We start from the raw sequence: 7,780 nt of genomic DNA on the forward strand, positions 1-7,780 counted from the left end.
CTTCCACCCCCCCCAAATAGCAGCACGAACACTATGCAGTAAAGTGTGTGTGTGTGGGGGGGGTTCCCCCAAACACCACCCGTCGGAGCTCTTTAAAAATAAGTTTTCCCACAGCGTGCTTCTTTCTTGCGCCGAATTGTCAGCACGCTGGTGTTTCGCGCGCCACTGACTATGAACCATCCAGTTGGGTTTTCAGGATTTCATCAATGAATATGCATGAGATCTATTTGCATGCACTGCTTTCAATGCATATTCATTGGGGAAATCCTGAAAACCCGACTGGATTGCGGCCCTCGAGGAGGGACTTTGAGACCCCTGGTATAGACTAAGCAGCTCATTTATTATTAATGGAAATGTAGCATAAATTGCATTAAGCAGAGCAATTTGCACTAACCTGATGGAACTGTGTAATTGAAAATTTTTTTTGCTGCCTTGGTAGGCTGCTGTCCATGCAGTGATGTTAGCCCCTTTTCTACTCCTCCCCCTCCCAGGTCTTAACCTAAAAGACTCCATGGCCCAATGTTTCTCCCATCCATAATATACAATTAAAGTACTGGGCAGATGAAAGCAGGAGAAATCTCCATGTTATGCTCCTCTCACCTACTTTCTTAGTGACCAAAGTGATGCTGGGTAACCTAAAATTCTTCCTTGCCTCCCAGATGCAGGGCAAAGGAGCCTGTCTGGTCTCCTCCCTCCCCCTCCCCCCAATTCTATCATTCTGGAGTCTGAAATGGGGTAAGTGGATGGGGAGGTTATGGGACTTTTGAGGTCACCTTGGTGTTTCATGTTGGCAAGAGGCAGGGTCAGCTAGGACTATGGAATCGGTACACCAAACCTTCAACTCCAGCTCCTCCTGATATTGGGCTTTAAACATTTTGATCTGGATCTGAAGTACCGGTAAATAATGCTTACATATCTTTATCCTGAATCTAAAATAGTGTGTGTGTGTGTGTGTGGGGGGGGGGGGGGGGGGGGGTTAAACTGGAGTTGGTACATTTTTACTGACTCTAAAGCGTTACCCCAAATTGCTTCTGATTCAGCTCCACAGTCCTGGGGACAACAGGCCATTCAGAAGCAAACCTGGGGAGGGAATTTAACTTCAGTGGGGCTGGTGTAAATGCCTTTAGTACGTAAGGAATTGATATCGCATTAATTTCTGTTAACTGCAGAATTTAACAGTTTCGATCAGACGTGTGATAAAGCAGCTATTTTTTTAGCAAACAAAAACCCTTTTTGTTAAACGTGTTCTCTGTACATAGCTTATCCTGTTCTTGTACATAAGATGATATGCTAGCGCTACTGCTTGTTCATTTTATTCACTTGAAACAGTTTTTGAAATGTATAGGGGTTTTTTTTAGAGTTGTATATAGCATGAAAACAAATGGGTATTAGGGAATGCAATGAGTTTCTGTTCACATGTCATGTAATGCCAAATATGCTTTAATTTATCCAACTTAATTAAAAAAGAAACCTAGATTTTACTTTGTGTAATTCATCATTGAGTAGAAGTTGAGATTTTGTTTGTATCGAAAGCCTTCTAGCACGAAATAATGCAAACTTTTTTTTCCAGTATTACAAAAAGTATGAGAAATAGGTTTCAAGTTAAAATAGCACAATCAAAGCTGTTATCAGTTGTATGAGATAATTGTCATAACAGAAGCATGTTTCTGTTACACACCTTGCTCAAATCTGGGTGAGTTTAGATATTAAAGCCCAAAAACTAAACAAACATATAAATACAGTTTGGTACATTGTGGCTTATTAGTGTTTATACTATGAGTTATATGTAAAGTTTTGAAAGACTTCTTGCAACAATATTGATTGTGGAGTAGGTCCAAAATACAGTGGTACCTTGGATTACGAGCATAATCCGTTCCAGGAGCATGCTTGTAATCCAAAATGCTCATTTATCAAAGCGAGTTTCCCCATAGGAAATAATGGAAACTCGCTTTGATACGTTCCCCCCCCCTCCACCCCCCTACGAGATCCGGCATTGCACCCCCCGAAGCCCCCCCCCCCCTCCGCGATCCTGCACACACACACCCTGCTGCTTACTGTCATCTGGGCACCGGCATGTCCTGTGTGTTGGTGCCGGTGCCTGAAAATCGGCCTCCTTCTTGCTGGGCTTTGAGCATCTGCACATGCTCAAGGCCTGCGAGTTCACGTTCTCTCCGAGAATCTCATGCGCAGATGCTCAAGGCCCAGCAAGAAGAGGAGGCTGATCTTCGGGCACTGGCACCAATGCACATGACATGCCGGTGCCCAGATGACAGTAAGCAGTGGCATGGGGGGGGCCTGATCGTGGCGGGGGAGGGTGCCGGATCGCGGGGGAGGAAGTGGGGGCACTCATAAATCAAGCCATGCTCGGTTTCCGAGGCGCCAGATTTTGCGAATTTTGCTCGTCTTGCAAAACACTCGCAAACCGGTGCACTCGTAAGCCGAGGTACCTCTGAATGTGTTCACAATCTTTCACTTCAGTAGAAATCAAATATGTTTAAAATTTGATATACTGCATTATTATAAACAAAAGCAAAAACTCTTTGGGTATGAAAATCTTACTGACATAATGTCAAGCCTTTCTTCTATATTACCATGGGTAGAAGTGGCAGTCTTATCCATTACTCATGATTTGACAGTATTGACCAGTGATTCAAGATATGCAATGTATTGTTTGGGCTGCTCTCTCCAGGCTAAGCAGTAAATATGACAGAAGCCATCTCTAGGCGACACCAGAAAGTATTTCTTCACAGAGAGAGTGGTTGATCATTGGAACAAGCTTCCAGTGCAGGTGATCGAGGCAGACAGCGTGCCAGACTTTAAGAATAAATGGGATACCCATGTGGGATCCCTACGAGGGTCAAGATCAGGAAATTGGGTCATTGGGACATAGACAGGGGGTGGGTAAGCAGAGTGGGCAGACTTGATGGGCTGTAGCCCTTTTCTGCCGTCATCTTCTATGTTTCTATGATGTAAAGGTCAGGTATTGGTAGTGTTGCATGTGATAGAACATGCTACTGCTAAACTTCATTGAGGCAATGAGTTGAGAAAACAACTCACTTATCTAGTCCAATATAAACACTGGAACAGAACCAAGCGATTCTAGAACAATAGATTTAATTACGCTACTTAAATACCACATAACGCTCTTCTATCTCAGTGTGGATTAACAAATGGAGGCAGTTAAGAATTGCATTCTGTCAATGTTGAAAAAATCAAGCTCTAACATAAATTTATGGAATAAGTAGGTTTTCAAAAGGGATAACTTCAAGTAAATGAATAATCTAATCTTCATTTTATATACTGAATCTACTCCCTAAGGAGCTCGACTCGGTTTACAGTTCGTTAAAAAATGAAACATAAGTATAAACTGGGATAAAAACAGAAATTGGTTAGATTAGATGGATGGAAAAAAGTTAGAAAAAAGTATGTTGAATTGCCTAAAATTACTATTCAACAGCTAAATTCAAATTAACTTTTGTGAAAACAACCAGGTTTTCAAACTTTTTTGAAATTGGTATAATTGATCTACCAGTCTTAGAGAATCTGGAAGTCCAGTCCAAATTCTCACCAATTTAAATGTAAAAGATTTACTAAGCTTCCCAGTGCATTCAATACCCTTCAGAGAAGGAAATGCTAATTTGTGAATAATTATATAAAGGAATCTCAAACAAAAACCATGAAACAGTACCAAATCAGCTGTCGGGACACTTAAGGAGAAGAGGAAATCATTATTGTTCAGTAGGAAAGTGAAAGAAAACGGTCATAGAAGGGAGATGCATATAAGAGTTTGACAGGCAAAATAACCAGGAGAAGCAAGGAGGGCGATTTAAAAAAAAAAAAGTTTGCACAGAAGAGATTAATGCACAATTGGTAAACACTAGGTCTAAAAACACCTCCAGATATATACATTAAACAAGAAAGACCAAAGGGAGAATAGTAAGAGTTGGTTTAGAGCAGTGGTCTCAAACTCATGGCCCAGGGGCCACTTGCGGCCCGCCAGGTACTATTTTGAGGCCCTCGGTATGTTTATCATAATCACAAAAGTAAAATAAAACAGTTTCTTGATCATTATTATTATTAAGACTAAGCCAAAAGGAAAGATTTATACCTCATGCAAATTTAATAAGACATTAACTATTTTTTCTGAGGCCCTCCAAGTACCTACAAATCCAAAATGTGGCCCTGCAAAGGGTTTGAGTTTGAGACCACTGGTTTAGAGGATGGGATTAATGAAAAGGAGAATTAGAAATTAAAGGCCCCTATTTTACAAAGCCACAGTAGCAATTCTCCTGTACAAATGCACCAAAGCCCATAGGCATTGAATGGGTTTCAGTGCATTTGCTGCAGGGAATTGTTACTGTAGCTTTATAAAAGGAACCCTAAGACATCTTGTGTTGTATTCTGTTTGATGTTCACCCTGGAAAGTGAGGGTAATGGACCAAAGGCAAAAGGCTGTGAGGTGACTGCATTGCCATTTTCTGAGGAGCCCACATGCAACATGCTGGCCATAGGAAAGAACAGTAATAGTCTTTCTCTAGATGTGAGGCTCCACCTCAAGTATTGTCCTAAGGGCTGCAAACTTTACCTGCAGGATGGTGATTATTATTGGTGGTACTTTTTTGTGCTGCAGTAAATGTTCCCTGGGTGTTCTAGGTCAGGCCTGCACAACTCAAAAATGATCCAGGGCCGCAAAAAAGTCAGAAAATGTAGCGAGGACCGCAGGTAGTGGCCACGGCTTGAGGCACCTGGAAGTCGCAGACATTGCTGTGATGACATCATGCACATGTGTGACATCACGTCAACATCCGCGCATGCGCAGGGGCCTAGACGGGCCCTGAGATGCCAGTAGGGAAGAGGGCAGAAGAGGAGAGGCACTGGTACCAGCTGATTGCCTACAGCAGTGTGTCTCAACTACTTAAAGCTAAGTACCCCCAAGCGCTGAACCAGATCCTGCCCCCTTTACTAATTGTAATGCAATTTTTTCCTTTCATTTTTCATATACACACACAATACACACAGCAGATATAAATTCTCAAAACTGACATTCAATTACTATATTGAAAATAAAATCATTTTCCCTACATTTGTTATTTGGTAACTATATTTTTCTGTGCTTTTTAACTATGTTTCCAGGGCCTTCTTATCCATTGACTGTTTTTCTCTCCTTCACTTTCTGCCCTGCATCCATCTTTGGCATTAACGTAATATTCAATTTTTTCTGCTTCTCAAAATCTAGTTCCATGTCTTACCTTCTCTTCCTATCTCTCTTTCCCTCCCCATTTCCATGGTCTGACATCTCTCTCCTTCCCATATCTGGCCTCTCTCTCTTACCACTACTATTATTATTTCCAGACTCCCCTCCTTCCCTTCCATTCCCTGGTATCTCTCCCTTTAGTCATCTCCCTTCCTCCTTGCTAGCCCCCCTCCCAGTCCAATATTTCTCCCTCCTTTCCACCAGTCCAACATTTCTTTCTCTCTTCCTCCTGCCTTCCCCTAACCGACATATCTCTCTTTCTCTCTCTCCTTTTACTGTGGTGTACTAATGCTAAAAAGCCCTTTTACCTTTGGACTTCTTAGCATTTAGCAAACCTTGGTAAAAGGACCCTTCTCATTGTTGCTTGGAGAAAAAAAAAATACTGGTAGCGATTTGTATCTGCTCTTTGTTGCCCAGAACAGCATGTTTGAAAACTTTGTAATTTTATTATCAAGTACATCGCTTAGAATTATGATTAAGCGATTAATCAAAACCTCATTAAACTTGAAACTCCTGAACTAGGCTAGGCAACACAATACTTGCCTTTAAAATAGCTGATAGGAACACCTCTGCAGTATGGGAAAAAAATTCAAGGAAACCCCCCCTCCCCCCAGTTAAGGACTGGGACACAGCACATTAACTAAAACTGATACCTCTCTGTGCACACTTTATAATTTATACTATAGACCAGTGTTCAATGTTCTACACACTAGCCCAATCCCAACTTAAATGTGATACAATTCTTATGCTAAGAGGAGGGGCCGACGTTTCGCTACAACGGCTGCGTCAGGGCGGTGGACTCTCGGCTGAATTCACTAGCTCACAAAGGCCTTAAGTAGTAGAACATTGAACATTGGTCTATAGTATAAGTTATAAAGTGTGCACAGAGAGGTATCGGTTTTAGTTACAAGATTATTTCTCTCTAGATCCTACATATTTATTGATTTTGACACAGCACATTAACCCCTGGATGAGTGATTGATAGAGATATCAATCTCAAATATGCAAATTAATGAGCTTGTAACTAATTATTGAAGTTAATTTGGATCTCTTACTGCCAAAGTGACAGGTGCAGGGTGGCGGCTGGAGGCCCTCCGCACATGCATGTATGTTGATGTGATGACGTCAAGCATGCGTGTGACAGCATTGCTTAGACATCTGTGTACTTCTGGATGCCTTTCAGCCGCAGCCCCAAAATGTTTGTGGGACACACTGCTGTTCTTTAAAGGGTGTACCCAGTTTTGAGTGTCACTTATACAATCCCCTCCCCCAGCATGGATTCTATAACAGCAATTGCCATCATAGAATAAAAACAAAAGTCTCATGTATGTGCCTAATTTTTATGCACAAGCACTTAATGCCATGTTGAAGACAGATGTAAATGCTAGTGCCTGCTTGGCATGCCTCAACCTGCCCCATGCCCTCCCATCTCCACGCTTCTAACAGGCCATATGTGCTAATTAAGGCCAGTTGTAACTTACTACAACTATTATTTCTAGAGTGCTAACAGACATATGCAGGACTGTACAGTCTCACAAAGAAGACGGTCCCTGCTTGGATGAGCTTACAATCTAAACATTATCAAGATAGATAAACAGGATGCCAGGGTAGGGGTTACAGTTAGAGGGGATAGTTAAGCTGCTGGCTAGGGTAATGAGCAGAGGAGCGTAGGGTTATGAGTTGAAGTTTTTTTGTTTTTTTTTTAAAGGGGCTTTTAGCCTATTTTTGAACAAGGGAAGAGGTGTGGCAGATGGCCTTGGGTAGTTTATTCCAGGCATAAGCTTACTGCTTCACATTATCAGCTTGTTCAATTAATTTACACACACAACTGACCTTATTCTAAAACTTGGGTATAGTTTTATAGAATTTGGAAGGGTTGTCGGCTTTCAGAAAGGCTGCTTATATGGGTGAAAGATCTGAAACTTTCCAGCCTAAATATATTTTTTTAAAGGGCAGAAGGCTTTCTCTTAAAAGCAAGTTTATTTAAGATCAGTGTAGTCCAGCTATTTTGCCAGTGTGTGATTCAGGATTCTAAAGGTGTCTGACTTGTACTTCCAAATTGTAGAAGGTTTGGTACAGAATAGCTGCGGAAGGTCGTAGAAGAACGGGCAAGAAAAGGACAAGAGGCACAGCGTTCGGTAACTTCAGGCAAGTTTGTGACGGGCACTGCATTAGGAATTTCCTGGAAGACTATGTCCTTCAGGCAAACCTTTGCTGGTGGTTGAGGAAGAGGTAGAGCTGGGGGTTCATCACTGCATCTGAATTGTCCTCTACTTTTTACATTGTGTCTCTTCATTTTCTTTGCACTGCTTTTCTGGAACCGTTGAACCTTGGCTAATATTTCACACTGGCTGCTGTTCCGAAGCCAGTGTGCAGCAGCATGGGAGAAAGATCGTTCCATTCTTGTATACTGTACCAGTTCTGCCTTATGTTTGGCTCTTTGCCTCATTATTCTCCAGTTCAGAAGAAATATGCAGCAGAAAAACAAGATCAGATAAAGTGCTAATGTCAAAAAATAGAACGGAA

Source organism: Geotrypetes seraphini, chromosome 12, assembly GCF_902459505.1.
Source record: "Geotrypetes seraphini chromosome 12, aGeoSer1.1, whole genome shotgun sequence".
NCBI classification, from domain to species: Eukaryota; Metazoa; Chordata; class Amphibia; order Gymnophiona; family Dermophiidae; genus Geotrypetes; species Geotrypetes seraphini.